Genomic DNA, 22,771 nt, shown 5'->3' on the forward strand with positions numbered 1-22,771 from the left:
CGCAGTTACTGACAGCAACACACACACCTGTGATACGATGGATTTTAACAGGTATACCCCTGGGTAAAACTTGGGATTAAACTATTTAGTTCTAAAGGATAAACCAGCTTCCACCAGGTAAGCCAGGATGTGTGAGACCTCTGAAATCACATCTGTGCACTGCTGTGCGGATAATCAGAGCCCCCCTGTTGATGCGGGACAGCAGGGAGAGTCTGGTTTCCTTGCTTTTTACCTGACCAAATGGAAATAAAATTTAAATTACCCACAATAAAATACAAACATAGCTAATTTTTCTTCTGCTAGAGTGGACAGAAACCCTCATCATGAGTCAGGAAGTCACTGTGCTAAGCACTGCACAGACAATGAGGTGATCCCTGCTCTGAGGAGTTTACAATATTAATATAGTAATGTCTGCAGAGTGAGCAATGGAAGAAGTAGCAGGCTTTAATTTACAGTTGATGTCAAATTTAGAAAGCAATCCAAAAACCTAGATATCGTAGAATGTGAACTTGTCGAAAAAAGAGCAAAAATGTTGGAAAGAAACAAGACGATAATGGAAGATGTATATCACAGCAAATATCTAGGTCATTCTTGCCCATACTTTGTATCAACTTTTAAAGTAATTTTTTAGTTATGTATAATAATAAAGTAAAACACAGTAATTAGAGCAGGCTGCCAAATAGTATTTACAGCACAAATCAAAGGGGTAGGCTAGAGTACACATTAAAATTTAAACCTTTCATCTGCTGCTTGTATGACAGTATTGTGAGAAAGACAGAAATGGAGTACTTTTGGCACTAATTAAAACTCCCTGTTGAGATCCAAGTCTCTAGAATTTCATATGAAGTGTTGTTATGGCAAGACAGTAATCAAGATGAGTTTTGCTATTAATGAGACAAAAAGGACTGGGAGTTAAATATACACGTTTGTCACTGCAGATAGCACAGGAGATTTTTAAGGTGGTTTAAGGAATGTATATACCTTATATCAGGGTAAAAATCATGCTGAAGAAACAAATGCTCCTGCCTTTTCTGGAATACTGGGACACAATGCAATGAGTGGAAAAATAGAGGAAGAAGCAAAAAGGCATCTTCATTTTTTTTCAAGCAGTTCTTCACAAAAAATATTCTAAGAACTAGGCTTGAGAAGACTGTGTAGTGGAAAAGTGTAGTTGTCCACATACCATTGTTGACCTTTCCTACTAAATTGCTGGTAATTGTTTTTAAATACCTCCTTTGTGTTAGGACGTTTGCAGCCTCTTTATGGTGATCTAAGAACATTTAGCAAACTGTTAAAAATGAGATAGCATAAAACCCAAAATCACAGTCAAATAAACCAAAAAAGGACAATATTCTAAAAAAAAAAAAATAAATAAGATATTTGAAAAATATAATTTTCAGGCTAACAGCATCCATATAAGTTCACACCACTGTCAGGGTTGAGATACCCTCTGAGACTGATGTGTGGATCTACAGGCATAGCAATAAATTAAATATGTCCAGGAATGTTCCTTTATATCAAGATGAAATTGTATGAAATGGTCTGCACTGGTGTTAGTAAATTCTGACTCTGCAAAGCTGAGGGGCTGCATTGCTGTGGGAGTGGCCTCTAAAACATCCTAGCTCCAGAACCATGTCTGGGAACTGGGAACAATTCTAGTTGGTACACATCAAAAGGGTACTTGGGTCCTTCTGAATGTGTGCTCTAGTGTCTGGACACACTTTTTGGACGCTGATTGATTTACTAATATGGACATAGCTGGGGAATTCATTGCCCTGAAGTCACAATTAATTTGGTAATGTACCGTAAGCCAGAGAGGCTATGTCAGTTACTTGCTGGTTATTACAGCTAGTACAAATCCACCAGGAGTAACAGAAGCTTATGTGGAATGTAAGAGGTAATACCCTGGGTGGTCCCGATGGAAATGCATACAATAATGCCTTTGCAAAACGTGTGAAATTGGAATTCTAGTCAAAACCATTCTTGAAAGTTTTCTGACTCTAGTGCTGTGCTAAGGTGTCTTGGTGTGTAAAGAACTAACAAGACAATTCTAAATCTGCCAGGCTGACCTGTCCCATTTGATGTGTTCTCCTGAGAAACAATATACCATAAGAGGTTACTCTAGAAATAAAGTGCATAATGACAAACATTGTTTAAGATACAATAGAAAAATTCTTTTGAAATACCAAGAGAAAGAAATGTACTTTAAGGCTTCTGATTTTGAGATCAATTCCGGTAATACCGTTTATGAACCATATGAAAAAGTTATTCGTGCCAACATAACTCACCTCTGTTTCTTTATCTTGAGGAATAAGACAAGCTTGAAATGTCCAGATTTGGCAGAAAATTATTTTGTTTTCACATAACATGTAAATTTTGTTGACCATGAATAATGACATTCTAAAAGTATGTACTATTTCTTTGTTTAAGGTAGGGCTTGTGGGCAGAACTGAAGCATAGTAGTGTTGCTTCACCTATTGTACTGCTTGGAAAAAAAAAAAAAAAAAAAGAGAATGCTCCTTGCTAGTTCTTCACACCCACAAAAGCCTTTGGATTGGTTACAGTGATAGTCCCTGGGTATGTCAAGCAACAGTATTCAAAACATTTGAAAAGTAAACTTCCACTAGTTGTTAACTCATGAGATTCTGGGGTTTAATCATGAAGACTGAGTAGGGTTTTTTTTGGTATTTCAAAGGCACATCTGTTCCAGCTTCACTAACAAATTCTGGCAGAAATAAATGTTGCAAATCCGCACATTCCTGCACCCAGAACTGGCTATTCAGTGCTTAATTACATTACATTAAACACTTGGTTCCAAAAAGAATTAATTTCTCTCCATATACACATTTCTGTGTTGTAGTATCTAGTTCTAAGTCGTCTTATGTCTGTCTAGAGTAACAGAGGTCACAAGGGTATTTAAACCAATCACAATTCATCACACATTTGTTCTTCTATTTGCATGGCATTTTTAGATGAGCTTTCCAGAGCTTTAAAAACATTTACATCATACCTTTACCATACTTCTGATACGGATGGTTGTCTATGACAAGATGAAAGAATGAGTATGAGTTTTAGCAAAAGTGTACCACTTTTTCTGATAATCATTTTGCTAAGGTACCTTCTTCCTTTATATAGAAAGATGGAGCTTTCTATGCCTGCCAGACAAATCAGAGCATTTTTAAACATGTCATAACGCTTTTCAAACTGGTTTACTCTTCTTGATGAATTTTTTTTGGATGCGTTTGCTGTTGCAGTCTTTGGAGGTCCTTGTGTACAAGGAAATACCTCTAGTTCTAGTCTTCAATAACTGAAGTAGATCCCATTCTACACCTACCATGAAAAGAAGAAAGAGGGTTATTCTGGTAAAGTAGGGTACCAATCCACTTTAAGTTCTCCGCATACATTGTGTGGCATGGCATCAGATGAATGTAGCTGATGAGTAGATGTTCTGCAACTTTAATAGCAAATGCACAGCCTGATTTTACAAGCTTTCTTAACAGTGGGTTAAAGAAATAAAAACTTCACCTGTAGAAAGTATCCACAAGTTCTGGAGATGATGATCATGTTAATTGAAGGAGTGCGATTAAACCCTAGATACAAACCAGCATAAACATGAGCTCAGATAAGTGTGGCCCAAGCACAAATTAGCAGTGATTGTATTATAGAAACTGTAAAATCAAAGAATCATGGAATGGTTTGGGTTGAAAGGGACCTTAAAAACCATCTAGTTCCAACTCCTCTGCCATGGGCAGGGACACGTTCCACTAGACTAGGTTGCTCAAAGCTCCATCCAACCTGGCCTTCTCTTCCAAAAAGTAAGTTCAAGAACTAGAAAGGGCAGAAGAAATGGAAGAATTTATGAAACGTTCTTGCCTCTTGCTTCCCACTTTTTGTGAAATTTGATCTAGGGTTTTTTAAAAAGACTTATTTTTGAGCACTAAACATTTAAATTGGAAAAACAATGGCAGATTAATTATAATTGTCTGTAGTGCATGATATAAGCTCTCATTTCTGGTCTGATGGGAGTTTGTGTAGTATTGTGGAGCTGTGGGTCAATGATTTCTAATGGCTCAGCAGGGCTATTGTCCATAGGCTCATATGTGCTGCATACAAGCCTACATGTGAGCACATATACTAAGGTAGTTTAAAAAACATTAATTATTAGAATTGTTTTTCTTGTGTGCAGACTTGGAATTTATGATACCTGTTCTGTTTTATTTTCTGTAATATTCTCCATAATATACTGTCAATTTCTCCCATGAACGCTCCTATGAAACTCATTCATTAGTGTATTAGGAAAAATGCAAACACAGCTGAAGCAAATGAGTTCTGTAGTCCGTTTGTGGAAATATTTGGAGTAGTTACCTAGCATTAATAACACGGTAGCAAAAATAACATGTGACACCAGAAATGGCAAAAAAGACTGAAAAACTTCTCATGCTCTTTTTTAATAACACCCCCACCCCCCAACACCCCCTGTTTTGTAGAACCAGCACCACAGTCTAAACCTACTCAAAAGGGCAAGATCTGTAGTAATGAATAACACCTTTTACCAGACCAGATTGACACATTTGGGAGATACAGGCATTTGACCACAAAGGCCTTTTTCTAGGTCTAAAATAGCAAGAGCAGCCTTTAAAGATGAATAGAAGCTAAGAATATGCAAGCTGCATATTCAAGTTGCATATCTCAGGCCAGCTGAGAGAAAGAGTCGTTGGTATCTGTGAAACAGAGAAATTGCAAAGGGAAAAGGTGATAAATATAAGCTTATTTTAATAAAAATGTGAGTGGCTGCACTGGGCCATAGCAGAGCTCTAGAGGAGAGATGTGATTAAATTAATATCCTACCTTAAGCAACAGCCTATACAAAAAAAGTTCCCATGACTGCACAGTTGTTCATGTTCTGTTGTGACACACCACCTTAGATGATAACCATGTTTTACATGCCATAAACATACTCATTTATAATTCTACTAGATTGATGATGCCTTATATAAAAAACCCACCCTAATTACAAGTCCATTGTGATTACAGTTCAAGTTCACAAGTTCAGTAAGGTAATTTCGAAGGCTAAAGTAAAACATCGCTCTAGCAGTTTAACTGATAAATACTAACTACCAAAGGAATTACACAATATTAAAGTCATATTAAAGTCTCTTACCTTGGTCTTATTTGACCAAGGGTTTTTTATCCTCCATCAAGAACTATATTATTAATACCACCATTCAGAATATAACTAAATGTTTGTATTCTGACATAATCAGAATAGTTAGGAAAACAAAAGAAGAAAAAATGCAAAAAAAAAAAGAACATAGAATCGCTGTGCACTAACATTCTCGATCCTTGCTAGAAGAGCACCAGAACCACCTAGTGGAATTTTCATTTATTACAATGACTCTAAAATGCCATCTTGTAAGCCGTATAGCAATATATACTGTTTTACAGGAAAGTTAATATGTGGTATCGCCACTGAATCACGGCAGTTAGGGCTGGGGGGACTCCTACTAGGTTTCTGACTTGTCCTCCTGTCATGCAGGGATATTACTCTATTGTACACTGTTTTTCATCTGCTTTAAATGAATCAAAGGATGATGTTTACACTGCTTATGCTGATAGACATTTTTCTATCTTTTCATATGTCACAATTTTTTTCCCTTTAATTCATTTAAAAGTGTCTTTTTAATGTAATCTTGGTTTTTTTAACATTTGAATACATTACTCTGACACCCTTCTGTTTTTGCACTTCAAACCTATAAAGTTCCATCATGTTCCTCCAGTACTCCATAGCCGTATTGGTAACATTATTAAATCCTTTTATTGGTATCTTCTAAATTGGCTTTCTCAACTGTCTGGTGAGCTTTTTGTTTTTTCTTCTCTCAGTTCCTAGAAGCACATCTTAGTATCCTTCTTGTGATATGTCCAAAACTGTACAAAAATGATGCACAGAAATATCAAGGACAATTTGAAATATGTTTTGACAACATGTCTTTTTATAACTGTAGAATCATATTCAAACTTTTTTGTATTCCAAACTAATCTCAACAATATGGGCAGGAGTTGGTGATTCTGCATGTATGGCTCCTCTGTTTTCCGTGAGTAGGAAAGCATTGTCAAATTTCATTCCTTCTTTGCCATATACGTACACATTTTCTAAGAAAACACTAGAAAAATGTAAAAGCTTTCTAGGTTTCAAATGTAAAGCAGATATATTTGTTGAACGTGGGAGATATAAAGAGCTATATTTTCATCATGTTCTTGGTTTAACTGCCAAAGAGAGAATTAATTTTTATTATCTTGCAATGAAGTTTACAAAATATCATCTTAGATGAAACTTATCCTTAGGAAATGCACACAGGTTCAAATCTGTAGGCATTTGAGAGCCTAAGCTCTAAGAGCACAGCTGTTAGAAAATCAGGGTTGGTGCTATTTGAATGGGACTTACTGTGCCTGAATAAGAAACACAAGCCCTGGATAGAACAAAGGAATTTAAAAAGAGCACCTGAAAATCTGTTTCATATTGGATTATTCTAGACTTTTTTACAAAAATCTCAGAAAAAAAAATTATTTACTTTGGCTGTGTTTTCAATATATAGCTAAGAGTGTGGGTTTAAAAGGACATGGTAAAAGTTGTTCTGTTTTGTGATACAAATGCCACAGAAGTCATGGTACAAATGCCACAGAAGTAAATGAAGGATATAGTTGCAGGACTGAAAAAAATCCAGATGTATGATACATGATGTTCATAAGGAGTAGGTAGTATTTAGCAGTCTGGTACATCGAGTGGTTGGTAATGATAAAATGTGTTGGTATACGATGGTGTGCTACAATAAATTTCTCCAAGTATACCAAGACTTTCCAGTATGTTTCCACAACTAAGAAACAGATTTCTAAGCGTAAAAAGTTTAATCTCAGAAGTTTCAATACTGGGACTGTTCTTTTCCCCTGACTATAGCTTATTATTTTTCCTGGGTATCACATTTTTAGTCAATAATTTCTATTGCGCTTTCTCATGTATGAAGCCATGTCCAGATTTAGAGTGATATTCATCTTAAGGAATATAAAATATCCACAATAGACCTCAGTACTCACATAAGGCTCCTTTCAATTTAGCAGAAAGAAATAAGCACCTTTAAGGCATGACTCATTTGGTGCAATTTAAGCATTTACTTCAGGATGACATGAATCATATCAAAGAAATGACTGCATATCTTCAATGATTACAGCAAAAAACTAAGCATGTATCTCCTATGACTATGTCTGAGTCATAAATATGAATTTCACTGATAAAACCAGCAACAGAAATTTTATCCCTTCCTAGGTCCCTCTTTCACTAAAGTAGAATATGACCTAGCATGTTCAATACAGGTCAAAGTAAACACTAATGACTTTTTTCAAATTCTAAAATTTCAAGTGATCATCTAGCTATAAGAAATATATTTTCAAGATTATACATTTGTATACTTTAATTTTTAAATGTGACTTTTTTTATAATTTGAATTTCAAAATTTTCTTTTCAGAATTGTGATACTGTTACGAAAAACAGTGTCTGTTTCTTAAAACAATTTGTTTTAGCGTAAAGAACATAATCTGAGAAGTTTCCAGTATATCCATGATTGAGTACTGTAACACCAATCATTGCAAGGAACTTAAAAATTAACACATATATATGAAAAGCATAGGCTCTTCCAAAAATGCACTACACTACTACACTTCCATCCACTTAATGAGTGGAATACGTAAAATGACTAATTAATCTAATGCATAGATGAAAGACACAGTTATGAATTTTGCCCAACATGGCTCTTTTTTTTGGCATAATTTAGTAAAGATGCTCTTTAAAACCCTTTTCAGAAACTTTAAGCATTTTGGGAATGGTTGGTTAGATGATGCACTCTAAAATACTGAAAAATATAACTGAAGTTCCTTCTGTTTGTTCATGGGAAGAGAGAAACTGATTGGGTCAAACCACTATGAGAATACAATCGCTCTTGCGTTTTTTTTTTTTTTTTTGCTTGTGCTGTAGTACCATATGAAGGCTGGCAAAGGAAAAGTCTTAAATAATAAAAGCCAGAGGAGGAATGACACAAGCAAGTTAAACATAACACATGAAGCAGATTGGATATGTATATATTAAATCATATAAACCTATTAAATGACTGTGTAATGCTTCTTTTTTTATATTACTATGTATACAGCTTTATGTATGTAAACACCTCACTGCACCTTATGGCAACAGTCACTTCAGTCCACACATTTAAAACATCCTCAAGGGCCTCATGACAAACAATGGACTGAATAAGCATGCTGGGTTACTAAAATACAAGTAAATAAAGTAAGTTTTATGAGGAGATACAGAACTCCTCCAGAACTTTACAGGCACACATGCACACCGACATACGTAGTGCCAAACCAAGTTCTCAGCTGCTTGCAAGACTGCTTTGGTGAAAGCACCAAAGGTACAAAGCCTCCAGATACGCCCCAGAATGCACATTGCACTGACCAGTGTTTGTTCTTTATGTACCATGACAACTTACTTTCAGTATGTTAGCTAAACAGGATTAGGAACTCAGGTGGGAAACTCACAGTGAGAGCAAACAGAGCTTTGAAGCATTTTCATGAAAACTGCCCTTGAGATAGAAAGGATGAAACAGAAGAAATGAACAATAAGAATTGATTCCACATAGTATTTTCCAAAGCCAAGTGTCAGCTAGCTTCTGAAAAAAATAAAGCATACTACATTCTTCTTATTATTTTACTAGTTGCACGTAAAAACTGACTATAGGTATTATCAGTAATACTAATCTCTTTTACAATTCATTTAAATGATTTGTTAGACAGAGATATGTCCTTTACTGCATCATCCCATACTCACTCTGACAGATAATTGGGAAAGGTATTAATTTTTTTTTTTTTTAAATTGCTACTTTCAAGACAAAGATTGAATCCAAGTACAAGACTTCAGATACTCAGAATTATGTCCGTTTTGATTCTGATGGCACATTTTTGCAGTATTAGTAAACACACTTCTGACTCTCTTACTCATTTAAACTTACCTTGACATTTCCCCATCAGATTTATATTCCAGACCCTCTGAGTACATTTACTGTCTTGATAATTGCTACACGCACAGTTATACAAAGTAAGTGAATTCCAGGACCAAATAAAATTCTTCACTTCCCTATTAATGGGTCTGTACTAAATTATAAGAAATATCTTCTTTGATTCTGAGAAGAAAAATACAGTAGCTCATTGTATACTTACACAGAAAAAACCCTGTATGAGAACAAAACCATGGAATGCTAAAACGCCATTGCTTATGGAAATATAAACAATTGTCAGCAATAAACACAAAATCTCATCCATTTGCTTAATGGTGTCTCCTGCAAAACAGTGAAGGGGTTTTATCCTTGACACATTGGAATAATCTGTATTAAACCCCTGGGGAAATGCAGAGAAGACAGCAGCCAGTTTGCTTCTTTTCCTTATCTGAATTCCAGAGACCATTAGAAATCTTATGGTGAAAAGCTGAAGTACATTATACCAAAATCCCCAGGAAAATGTTTTGCCCTGAACCTTAGCTTAAATGAAACATCTTCAAAGAATATTTTTTAAACTCTTTCTCACATCAAGGTATTCTTGACACAAATCTTCTTACCTGAAATACTATCCAGTGCTTTATTTCTTTTATAATATATATGTGGTCATCTTTTGTATTTTCTGTAAATTATAGTTTTGACATCCTGTAATTGTTTATTAATAACAGTAGTAAAAATACTGAGATAAACTATAATTTTAGATCATATTTTAGAGAGTGTTATAGGAGGTCTCTATCACTCCATAAAGATGATTCCCTGCCACTAAGAGCCAGCAAGTTCATTTCAAGACTAAAGGAAAACACAGAAAACCTAATTGTGAAAATACTTTTGAATATTTGCAACTCTTTCTATAGCTATGTAGTAATTTCTTTACATTTTAGACAGACATAAAGGACTTTCTAACTTAATATTTTTCTGGTTTATATGTTACTTATATGTTCTGTGTACATTACTTCACTATGTCTTGCTAAATCCATTAGCATCTAATGGCAGTTTTTTTCCCACTCTTGACATCTCATCCTTACATATTACTCCCTCATTTACTTCTTACTCTCTTCAGTTCTCAGTGCCTGTTTTCCATGCTTCAGTTCTAGTGAATTTCCAAAGCCAACAACTCCATATGCTTAGAGGCATATTAAACTGCTGTAATATTTTTTTTCTCACACATTAAGTCACATAATATGCTTCTGCTTCCCAGGGAGCCACAAATTAACAACAAAAAAAAATTGTTCACAGATCAGACTAGATAATCCAAGATAATTAATTTTTTTTTTGGTGGATGTCACATACTGGTGCTACTGTATACTTTGCTATTGAAACCAAGTAAGAAGAATTATTTCTGCTTGCAAATTGTTGCTCAGCTTCTAAAGTGTAGATCTATCACTACTCTTTAAAAATGTAAATTTATGAACTATCCCAGTGTTTTGCCATCCATCCTCCTCAGCTATGGCTTTGATGTTTATCTGTTGCTTATATAAATCTTACATAAATCTAACTCATAAGACAGAAAGCACAAACTACCTTGTGTTTGGTTATGTTCACTGAAAACACAGTAGAACCATATTGCATGTGGGAACACAAATGTTTTAAAATACTTAGCTCTGCATAATTCTTGTTCTTCTGCTTTATGTGTGCATGTGAGTGCATATGTATTTCTTTGTGGCTTACTGGAGATGTAAAGTGTTTTAAAGGAAGACCTTACGACTGTGTTTTCCATCTCCAAGCAGATCATGCATGTGGAAGAGGGGATGATGAGAAAACTTTTAATGATAGAGACTGCCAGACAGTCATTAGCTTCTCTGCAACTACACATTATTATGATTATTGATTTTCTTGCTTTAAATGGTAGCATGGAGCCTAGAGCCTGAGAAAATGATGACGGCCAGGAGCTTGGGCTGACTCCTCTAGAATGATAAAAATTGCTATTTGGAAAACTGATGTATGTCCTTTCCTGATTAGTATGTTCATGTAACCTGACTCTGGCTCAGACAGGTTCTGGTCAGGCTTTCAGTACTTGAACAAAAGTATAAGTAAGGTCTAACTATATTTTTTCAGTAGCTTCTGTCATAAGTGCATCTGAATCAGATGCTTGATTCATCAATGAAAAAACACAGATAAAACACTGTAATAGTTTTTGAAACTGACTTTCTGTTTTGAACTCCATAAATCTAGAAAGATCTCTCATTTTCTGTTAACAGAGTAACAGGTTTGCGACAGCTATATTGCAATTCATCATCTGAATACCATTTTGAATATCATTGCACATAAAAACCTCTTTAACTGCATTTTCTCAAATTATTTTTCAAATTACACCAGTGAATTCAAATCCATACAACATACTACTTTTGGATGAATACCGCATTTTTAAGATCTCTACATGATATGAAGAACAGTCTTTAAAATAAGTAATGAATAAGAAAAAGTACAAACTGAGGTAGGAATATAAATCAGGAGTTAAATGTAGATAACCTTGCAATGACTTGATCATTATGAAAGGGATCACAAATATCTGTCAAGAACTGTTTCAGCGGTGTAAACACTGGGGCCGCCAATATGTTATTTACATCTGTAGAAAATTGGTAACTGGAGATAATGTTATATAATTTTGAAATAACACAGACTGGATATGAAAGGTTGTTCGGCACCACTAGCTATTAGAATTTTGAATTGCCCTTTATGAAAAGTGACTGAAACCTTATTCCTTTGAAAGTTAAAAATGAAGGACAAAATCCTTGAAGATGACTTGAAGGACTCAACCTCTATTAGCTGTAGGCTGCAACAGAACCTTTTATAACTGTTTACTTCCCCTCATTTTCATTGTGTGCAAAAATTCTGACCTTACTTCTATTAATAATCTCATTATGCCTTTTTTCACTCTTTTTTGACATCCAGGACTGCATCTGTACAATACAAATGCAGCAGATTGTAGGCATGTCCAAGCTAGCTCTGAACAATGTGAGAAAGAAGAATCAGGCAGAAGACCTGTGATAATGCTGCTGTCCTATTTCTGGCACACTAATCACTCTGATAGGTCTATATAGCACAGCATTGCACTTGCTTTTACACCTGAGAATGTTACAAAATCTGATGTACAGGGAAGATGTTTCTGATCTTCAACAACCTTATAGCTAAAATGACTGCCATTCAGTCCTCTATACCTTTAACTACTAAACCCGGCTGTGAACAGAAGAGAAATTATGCTAGTCAAGAACTGATACACTCTTGGGGATTTTTATTGGAAATACCAACTCCTTACAATATCCTATAAAGCAACGAGTACACAGACGTAAAAAAAAATGAGATTTAAAACATTTTAAAGAGGAATGATTTCTGCCTTGCACACTGTTGAACGGGAGAGTGAGTTGAAAAACAGAGTGTTCTTTTAAAAGAATCAAAATAGTACTGCAGTCCTTGATAACATTATGTAATAAATTCTGCAGCTTTATTTCTTCACAGAGGATACTTCTTTATGATTTTTATCACTGCAAATTTCTTCAAAGTAAAGTATTGCTTTACAACATTAACATCACTGTGTTCCTCTTTGTTCTTATCTACCATGAACTTCAGGTATTTTTCACTGACCTTCAATTGACATAATCTGTTTTAAAAAGCCATAAGATAGAACTATGTGAGGTAGGTTTTGGGGGCAGCAAATGCAGGCATTCAAAACAAGCAATTTATTTCAGCAAAACTAGCACAAATACTGTCTAGAAAAGAAAAATTAAATCATAATGAAATTATTTTAGAGGAACTACTTTTTACTATAATCTACAATTATTACTGTAATGAAGGATGCTATCCTAAGACTGCAGGTTTGGGACTCCACATTCAAAATAGGATGTACATAAAATTTTTAAATTAATCTCAGATTAAAGGATCTGTAAAGGGACATTATTTTAAAACAGAAATCCAATTTTCTTGCTGGCTCACCAGCACTGAAAATGTTAAGCTGGTAGAATACAACTCTTTGTCTAGGGCTTTTCTAAGCTACTGAAGGCAGAACAAGTTGTTGCCTAGGACAACAAAATATTTAGTGACTATTTATTTCACCTGTTTTTGCAGAGAACTTGTGGGCTGGGAGGAGAGGTTATTTCCTAGCTTTTTTAAAGGAAATAAAAGTCTTGCATTGGGCTGCTTCTGCTGTACTCCCTGGAAAGGAGAACACATTCTGAAACTTGAAATATGAACCTACTTATAGATTACTAAGATTTTAGACAGAAAATCAGATGATAAGGCAATTTATTTGCTGCATGAATGGAGAGTGGTTTTGTTAGGATACTTCAGAGACAGTACCCTCCCCAGCACTAGGCAGAATAGGCTGCTTTATAATGCAAGATAATTTTTTTATTAAATCAATCATTTGTGCTACCTAGTGTGTTATAGGACAAGAAAATGATCCTGCAGGTGGAACACAATAGGTGCTAAAACTGCTCAGCTTTGATTATTAGTGCTAAAAATTGCTGCCAATCACTACCTGATTATAATTTGTTTTGAAGAGAGAGCGTGGGGCAGAAGGAAAGAAAAAAGAGAAAAAGAAGGGGAAAAAGGCTCTGTTTTTAAGAATTCTAACATAAGAGCAAAGATTTACTTCAGAAAAGAGGTAAAAGTGATAAATAATACCATTTTGATATTACTAAAATCCTTACATTTAAAAATAAAGGAAGGAAATGGGAAACTGACAAAAATCGGCAAATTTCAATGGCTAGATTTACTCATCAAACATGGTTATTTTACTATCACTTTTTCATCAGAAAACACTCTTTTTTTATTATTGCCATAATAGAAGGAAATATAAATACACAATTAGGGAAATTATTTCAAAGTACTTATATAATGTCTTCTATTTAAATAAACTCTAGTGCAAAATGATACCAGATGGATTACAAAAGGATCATTATGCTACCAAAAAATACATGCTTTGAGAATGTTCACAGTGCAAATGTTTTCTCTTTCTTTCTTTACCATGTTGTATTGTAAACTGAATACAGTACTGTATTTTAACTAAAAGAAATGTTTTTCCTCCCACTTCTCCTTAGTCTGAGCACTGTCACGATCCAAGGTGGGAGTGGTAAGAGGCAGAGTGGATGGTTTGAAGAAGTCGTCGTGGTTTATGGTGTGTCCTGATCTTTTTTAAGTAACAGTATAGAGGAAAGAGGATGATGCATTTAAAAAGTATTTTCCATTACCATAAGGAAAAGATGGAACTTTGCACATCAAATCACTCAAAGGCTATGTGATTACCACCTATGCAAAATGTTACATACAGAAACCGTACCTAAAAGTTAAACATGTTATGAAGTTACAATACTAGCACATGTATTTGTTGAGGAATGAGAATTCTAGAAACAGCCACTGCAATATGACAACGTAACAGTTTCTAAATGATCAGTAACATCCACATTCTTTTAGGAACTGACTGATGGAGCTGCTACCAGTATTTAAAACATAAAGAATCTGACTGAAAAAAGAATAATTTTCAAATGCAAGATCCAATGGAACAAATTTACTGTATGATTGCAACAGGTAAAAATTTAATTCTTGCAAAAGAAACGAAGATGTGCATTATTGAAACCCTTTTGAGACCTTTGTGGGTGCCCTGGATGAAATCTATGCAACTATTGTGAAAGGAAAAAATTTGCTATTTTTATATCACATAACTTTTCCTGTACATGCAATGAACCTACTGATCCCATTTCAAAGGGAAATAGAGTCATTTAGAGAGTTATCCTTTGTATTTACAACTGTAGCAGCTGACACATCAATGTAATTTGCAGCATCGTTCTAATGTAGAAGCAACTGAGCAAATCCATATACGTCTTACCTCATGAAGAAATAATGCATCATAATGAAAGCTATTCAGTTCCAGACCCATCTTCAGAGTATTTGATTTGAAATACAGAAACTTATAAGATCCTGTTGTCAAAAAATGTTTAATATTTGGTCCTATTATTTATATTAATTAGGGTAGTTTTGTAAACAGAAGAGCCAAAGAATTTGATATTGAAAGTTTCTTTCATATTTCCTCACACCAGTCAAGGTTGTGCAATAAGCATTTAAAAACGTGTAGTTATGTAACACCACCCCACCCCACCCCCCATACAGTAGTACACAAGATTTACTTAAATGTCTTAATGTATCTTATATATAGACTACTACTTTACTAATGAGGGAGAAGACCCAAAGTTCAGTCTGCCTGGCAGAGAATTTTAAAAATTCCCATAAAAAATTCAAAGGCTAGAAATATCTCTTCCTCAGTACAACCGGCACATTTGTTTTTGCAGGATATCAGAAACATTCTCAAGCATTTTACGTTACCTAGAAACTGTGAAATACAAGGCTTCTAGTTTTGCACAAGTACATCAACACGGTTGTCTCTACAGAAGTGGCATTTGCATTAGAAATGTGATAATCCATCACTTAGCTTGGTGAATTCTTTATGTTCAATTATACACATTTATATATAAATACATACATACACACATGTGTGCATGGCTGTTTTAAAAGTATTTGTTCACATAATTAACTTCAAGTACTTTCTTAATCAAGTACACTAATAATATGCTCCTGGATGTTTGGAAAGAGCGAACAAAGAAGGTCATACAGAGATTTTTCTAAACTCAACAACTATAGAAGTTATTTTTACCACTACCCAATAACTTGAGATCCCACAGCTGATTGCTAACGCAGACTCATGGTCTTGAAAGTTCTTCTGATTATCAGAATTGTTGGAGCCATTTAGAAAGCAACTACCGGCAGAGCTATGGGCATTTTTATCAGTCAGCAGTATCTCTGGGAGATTAGAAAGGATGGTGGCTCCAAGCACTCTTAATTCTTTTCAGTGATCTGAAATCTAGCTTAGGCTCTGAGGTAGAGAGGAAAAGGAACAGGAACTGCAGGTTTGCAGTTGCAATGTCTGAAAATATGTTACTGAGATGTAGTATTTCATTCCTCTTCAAAACCCGCAACTGCAAAGTGGCACACTTTAAAAATTAAGAAGTAACAAGAGAAGAAGAGTTGCAGAGTAATTTCTCAAACAGAATCTGAAGGACAGCCCTCCTAAGAAAAAGACATCTTTTCATGCTATGGAGCATGGGAAATTAAGCTGTCAAGTGAGCACTGTACAAAATATATCCATTTGGTATGTATTACCCAGTCAAGCTGTGAGGTTGCTGTCTGCTTTGCTGGAGCAGATGGAAAGGCTGGTAAGGTAGACACTAACCTGGTCAAGGAATCTGAATGTAGTATGTGGTCCATTTTGATGTTCTTTAAGCAGAGACTGTAAGTTGTACTGACATCGTAGGTGCATTAGTTGGCTAAGGACTCATGAGAGTTTTCAGAACTAATACAGTGGTTTCTATTAGAGCTATAGGCTCAAACTAAGTATGTATAAAGTAACTCTGAAATTAGACACGGCTGGCATTCTGCATGTTGGAGCTGTACAGAGAAGTACTATAAAGATACAGAACAAGGATTTCTGGAAGTATGATATGGCTAAATGGACTAAGGCTCTTCAGTTTGCAAATGAGATGGCTAAAAGGAGAAATGATAGAAGCGTGTATAATGAACTACAGCACAAAAGAGATAGAGAAGGAATTCAAGGATGAACTTCCTGAATTGCTAGCAATGATGTGTAATTTTCCCCCTAAAACCTTCTTCTTATCTGATGACCTGAGCATGACATAATTGATGCCAATTTTTGAAGAATTTCATGGAAGATTCATGAAAATATTGGCCTCTCAGCCTTTCCCAGGCAAATCAGTAGGAATTTAATAATGCATGCTAGTAGTGGACACATGGATAAATATAACCAGGAAGAGTTAAAGTGACTGCATGTAAAGGCACCTCACACCTCAAAAGACTATTGGTGTTCTCTGAAACACTCAAAAAATATGTAGAGAAGGTTGACGGTCTGCTTGTTTGCCTGGATTTCTGAAGTCTTTTGATGAATCCACTCTTAAAGGCCTTTTAAGACACCCCCCCCCCCCCCCCCCCCCCCAAAAAAGTCATGGTATTAAGCCATAAGAAAGGGTTCTTTCATGGATAAATAGCTGGTCAAACCAGGAAACTGTAGCTTTCAGAGTGGAAGAAGGTTTCCAGTGAGTTCCTGAAGTGATCTGTGAATGGACCTCTGCTGTTCAGTATATTTATAAATTCTGTAGGAAAGAAGACTAGCATTAAGATCACAAAACTCAATGACGATAATAAATCATTTGAGGTAAAAAAAGACAAGGACCACTTGGGAAGAACTGGCCCAATTCAAGAAGTCCCTAAGCCAAAAAATATTAATGATAAGAAAAATGCTACGCAGATAACTCACAATATGCTTGTCCTATCCATGTAGCCTTCCCTGGCCATCTATTTAGGGTCATTTTTATAGACATCACAGTGGGCTGTGTAGAGCCTCTGATCTGTTTCAGCGTGGCCATTTTCATGCTCTTTCACTCCTGCAGTACAAAATCTAGTAGACTGCAGTGAATCATGTAGCAGCTTTAAATAAAATTAAACAATCACTTTTTCACACAGTAAATAATAAATTGTGGAACATGTCAGTGATGTTGTAGAGAGTCCAAAGTGTTTATTCATAAACTAATGGAAGGCAGTCCATTGGTAGCTATTTTATCTTTCTAGTATCTTTGATGTGATCCTGAACAGCAATCATTATATCCTAAAGTGAACCAGGAATGCAATTTGTGAGAAAGTATCAAAAACACTTCCCCAAAACCTGAAAATCTGGACAGTAATTGAGTTCAAGAAAACATCTGGTAAACATTAATTTCACAGAAGACAAAGACTGAATCATCCATGTGAAAGATGGATGTACAGAAACAAAAGCTCACAATGCAGGATAAACTAGTTGAGAAGAAACGTAAACCAGGCCACTTACATGTAACCCTTCTCCCAGGAGTTTGGCTATCTGTGATTCAAGGCCTCGTTTCAGCACAGCACAGCTGTGCAACCATTCTCAGTTTTCTTCTGAGAAAATTGCTAGGGCATGAGAAGGAACTGTGAGAGAGTGCACAGGGTGGAAGCATGCGAGGTAAGAAAGGTAAAGTTGGAGACGTAAGATTGTTGGGACAGGGGAAACTGGCACCTCAAGGATTCAAGCATAATAGCACTCACATGAAAAGGTATAAAATCCCAAGGAAAAAAAGGGAAATCAGAAGACAGCAACTCAGCAACATCATAGATCAGCCTGTTCCAGGGAGCAACAGAGGCGAGCCCCCCCCTACCTGAGTGATGACTATTTGCCCATTAGACTTAGTGACTCATTTGGTGGGGGTTGATTTAATGCCTAGTTCATTAGTCCTACAATGTATTGTGTGTGTTAGACGATAAATAACTAGCTTTGTGCTTTTAAGCTGTTTATATCTTGCCTGAAGAATCTTTTTGGTGAAAGTTCCCTGAACAGAGTGACTCCCCGAGGGGGAGGGTTACATAAGTAATACAGTATAACAGACAAGAATAATATGATTAGTCATGTAGAAGAACATTTATACTTTAAAGCACAGGTGCACACTTTGGATGAATTAGGGGATTTCAGAACATAGCGGACTTTTTTTTTCAGCAGATTATATCTATTTCAGAAAAGTTCCATGTAGCTACAGAGTCATATAAATGATATCTGAATTTGGGTACAGAATCTGATCTCTCTAATGAGCCAAGAAACCTGGGAGACAAAACCAGAAGCATTGGGAAAGCCAATCCTGGGAGAAGGCATTCTGAATACTTACAATCCCAGCAAAAGGAAATAAGAACAAATCTTCCCAGGAAGCTCAAACATGAGAAAATAATGAAGCAAATGGATCTGGGAAAATTCTTGATCTAAATGATAAATGAATTAGTAAAACAGAATCTAAATTTCAAAGCTGGCTTGTTAAAAAAGGACTGAGAATGCTGGTGGGAGCTTGCAAGAAACACGAATAACTTTTAAAATGACTCTTCCAATTCAAATGCTTTAAGTAACTGCTGCTTGTTTGTACTTAAAGAAACACGCACACTATATATGTATACCTAAAGTCTGAAAGAAACTAGTACTTAAGATAGAGCAGACATTACCTTGCTAGAGTAATTCGCAACAAATTGCAGGAAAAAGCGTATTAAATTTGTTTCTTAATGCCAATAAGGTAGCTGAAGAACCAGAGAAGCTGAGGGAAGTTGGCCTTTACTACTGGTGTCCTAGACCTTCTCCCCCTCTCGTATGCTTGGTATTCTCCTCGCAGTTTCTTTTAAATGTGCTTGCCTAGATGGTAACTTCCAAGGATGTTTAAAAAGTGTTGGAAATAGAGTAAGAACAGGGTTTTTTTTTAGGTAGATAAGAAGATTAAAAGCTCTGCTCATTCCAGTGTCCTATGGGAGTAAGAGGTAACTCACAAAGGTTAACTGTAATCATGGAACCATAGAATCATAGAATCACAGAATCATTTAGGTTGTAAAAGACTTTTAAGGTCATTGAGTCCAACTATACACACCTAAGGCTGCCAAGTTTGCCCCTAAACCATGTCTCTCAGTGCCACATCTACACATCTACCTCCAGGGATGGTGACTCAACCACTTCCCCACGCAGCCTGTTCCAGTGCTTGATAACCTTTTCAGTGAAGAAATTTTTTCCTAATATCCCATCTAAACCTCCCCTGGTGCAACTTGAGGCCATTTTCTCTCATCTTAGCACTTGCTACTTGGGAAAAGAGACTGACACCCACCTGGCTACAGCCTCCTTTCAGGTAGTTGTCAAGAGTGATAATGTCTCCCCCCAGCCTCCTTTTCTCCAGACTAAACAACCCCAGTTCCCTCAGCCACTCTTCATAGGATTTGTTCTCTGGATCCTTCACCAGGTTCACTGCCCGTCTCTGGACACGCTCCAGCACCTGTGTCCTTCTTGCAGTGAGGGGCCCAAAACTGAACACTGGATTCAAGATGCGGCCTTACCAGGGCTGAGTACAGGGGGATGATCACTGCCCTGGCCCTGCTGGCCACACTGCTTCTGGTGCAAGCCATGATGCTGTTGGCCTTCTTGGCCACCTGGGCACACTGCTGGCTCATGTTCAGGCAGCTGCTGACCAACACCCCCAGGTCCCTTCCCACCAGGCAGATTTCCAGCCACGCTCCCCTAAGCAGGTAGTGCTGCATGGCATTGTTATGACCCAAGTGCAGGACCCAGCGCTTAGCCTTGGTGAATGTCACACGACTGGCTTTGGCCCATCGACCCAGCCTGTCCAGAGCCTTTCTACCTTCAAGCAGATCAACACTCGCACTAAAGCTAATCTCAGCACCTCTGTGTGCCAGTAAGGAGAGACAAAGTTCCCTCGGAAGCAATCCAGATAATTAACCATAATTTAACCATTCTGAATCACCTTCTGGCTGATCCTTTCTTTAACCATACTTTACAGTTTATAAAGGGAATTTAGGGAGGCTAGCTTCATTCAGCTGCAGGGAGACTTTCAGAATGTGCTTTCTTTTTTCTGTCTTTCAAAAAATGATCAGTTTGCTTTAATAATTTAATTGAACAGATTAGTAGAAGAAAAGTATCCTGGTCAGCATCATACATGGAAGTTCAGAGTCATGTGACAAGTAATACTCAAATAGTATATTAAGACACATTATGATAAAGGATGACCTTGTTACTAGTTTACATCTAGGAGAAAAAATCTAAAGCTTCATGAAATTCATCAACAGGCATGTAGGTTAATGATCACAAAAAGTGTAGAAAGAAAATAGTAAAGAATTTTCATTTTTTAAGATGTAAAGAAGGACTTGTGAAAAATTAAATGACCCCTTCTCTCCTCTGTCCTTTCAGCTATGCTAGTTTACCTAACAGAAGATATTATCTCTATTTTCAAATCTGTTTCTAACCCTTCAGAAGCCATGGATGATTACCCAATGGCTTAACAGAAGAAGCACCAAATATGAACTAAGGGATTTCTTGCACCAAAACAGGAATGGCTTTTATGTCAAATTCAGTGGCTGCACCTGTTTAAAATGATGGCTAAAATGACAAAAGTTACCATATCTGTAGCCTTTGATACATTTTTATTGTGTATTTGGCATAAGTGCAAATGAAACTTCTTGCTCCATCTATAACTTAAACACCAAGAGCCTCCATACCAAGGGTACTCTGAATTCTTCCCAGGATGTTGAGTCTGTTTTTCTTCTTATTTTTCAAGTACCTGCATTCTGACCTACTCAAGATAGGAGTCCTATTCCAGAGTTAGTGGCTGTGACCTTTATGCATTCCTTTATGAAAAACTTTCTGTAGTAAGTTCTTGTTTGCCATCACCTGAATGGGAAATGAGACCTCTGAAATTGATTTCAGGCAGCAGGCTTGCTTGTCAGGGATAAGTATCTTGTTCTGCCAGACTGCACAATATTTCAAACCAATTTCTTGTCCATTTCTGAAAGATTCCCCTCAATTGAAACAGCAAAATAACAGTAAATACTTTTCTAAGCTACATATTTTCTCAGTGAACATTATATCATTATAGTTAGCTACTACTGATTGGTGGGAATCAAATATATACTGACTGCACTAAAATAGAAATTCTGAGAATGTAAAACTTTTTTATTTGCTATGCTCTTGAGCAATATAATCCAACATTACATCATGTGGGAGAAATATTTATCTCTATAGGTATCTGTATCTATACAAATACTTAAACAACTATTTAACAGCTTTTTTTTGCAACTCATGGCAAAAGGGAGTGTTTTCCCAAGAGGTGCAGGCCTTCAAAAAGAACATGACATTAAGCTTTAAAATTAGAGGAATATATACTGGTCTGGTTTATACTGATTTTACAGAAGTGTATTCTTAACTGCAGTGCAGGTACTTCCCTTTGGAATCAAACCACAAGCCTCTAATGAGGTTTTAATGATCCACTTGGGGGAGCTAAAGGGTAATTTGTTTCTGAATTGATTGTGGCAAAATGTTTGGGATGCAAAATTAAGTTACAAAACCAACATGAGTACAGTCTTCCAGTTTTTTCCTCATTGCTAGCTGTTAATCTATATTAGCTTCTGGAGCAAAGGGTCCCCAGTTATTAAAATTCCAGCCACTTACAGAAAAAAAGAATCTGTTATAAATAGCTTAGCAGCAGACACCCATAATAGCATCAATCATATCCTGATTTCAATTATACACCTACAACATACATTGAATACAACAGACATAACATGTAAGGGTTTGGTCTTTACTCTTCTACATTTTTGTGCTAGTCAACATTACAATTAATGTGACAGCAAGAAATGAAATTCTAACATGCAATGGTTTTGTCTTCCAGGTAATATGAAATACCACCTTTTTTTTTTCTTTTTGATTTTTTTTTTTCCCCCCTTTCCTTTAAATGCTGGTATTGGGCTATACCTGCTTGCGCATCATGCACAAGTTACTGTGTTGAAACACAGCTTCACACTATCATTATGTTCTCAATTTCTCCAGCCTGGGACACACTGGAAACTGTTTCCCGGTATAAAGCTGTATCAGATGCTTTATCTTATGCTTGATTGCTTATGGTTACTGGTAGCCCTTTGACTGTTCTGGGAGTTAGGTACTAATTAGAGGCAAAGATGCAGTATCTCCTATAATGTAAGGAAAAGCACAGCCTTTTGTCTGTGAAGAGCCAATAAAATATGATACTGGTCTTTTCTGCATGGAGAGATAGCCCTAAAGTTCAGATAAACTGACA

General features: G+C 36.1%; 1 protein-coding gene across 7 annotated transcripts in view; it reads right to left on the reverse strand.

Annotated features, from left to right (window-relative positions):
• The window catches only part of ANKS1B (ankyrin repeat and sterile alpha motif domain containing 1B), a 441,782-nt gene that overhangs the window by 134,712 nt on the left and 284,299 nt on the right, over nucleotides 1-22,771 (reverse strand). The window lies entirely within an intron of this gene.

Source organism: Falco naumanni, chromosome 5 (assembly GCF_017639655.2).
Source record: "Falco naumanni isolate bFalNau1 chromosome 5, bFalNau1.pat, whole genome shotgun sequence".
In the NCBI taxonomy this organism is placed as follows: domain Eukaryota; kingdom Metazoa; phylum Chordata; class Aves; order Falconiformes; family Falconidae; genus Falco; species Falco naumanni.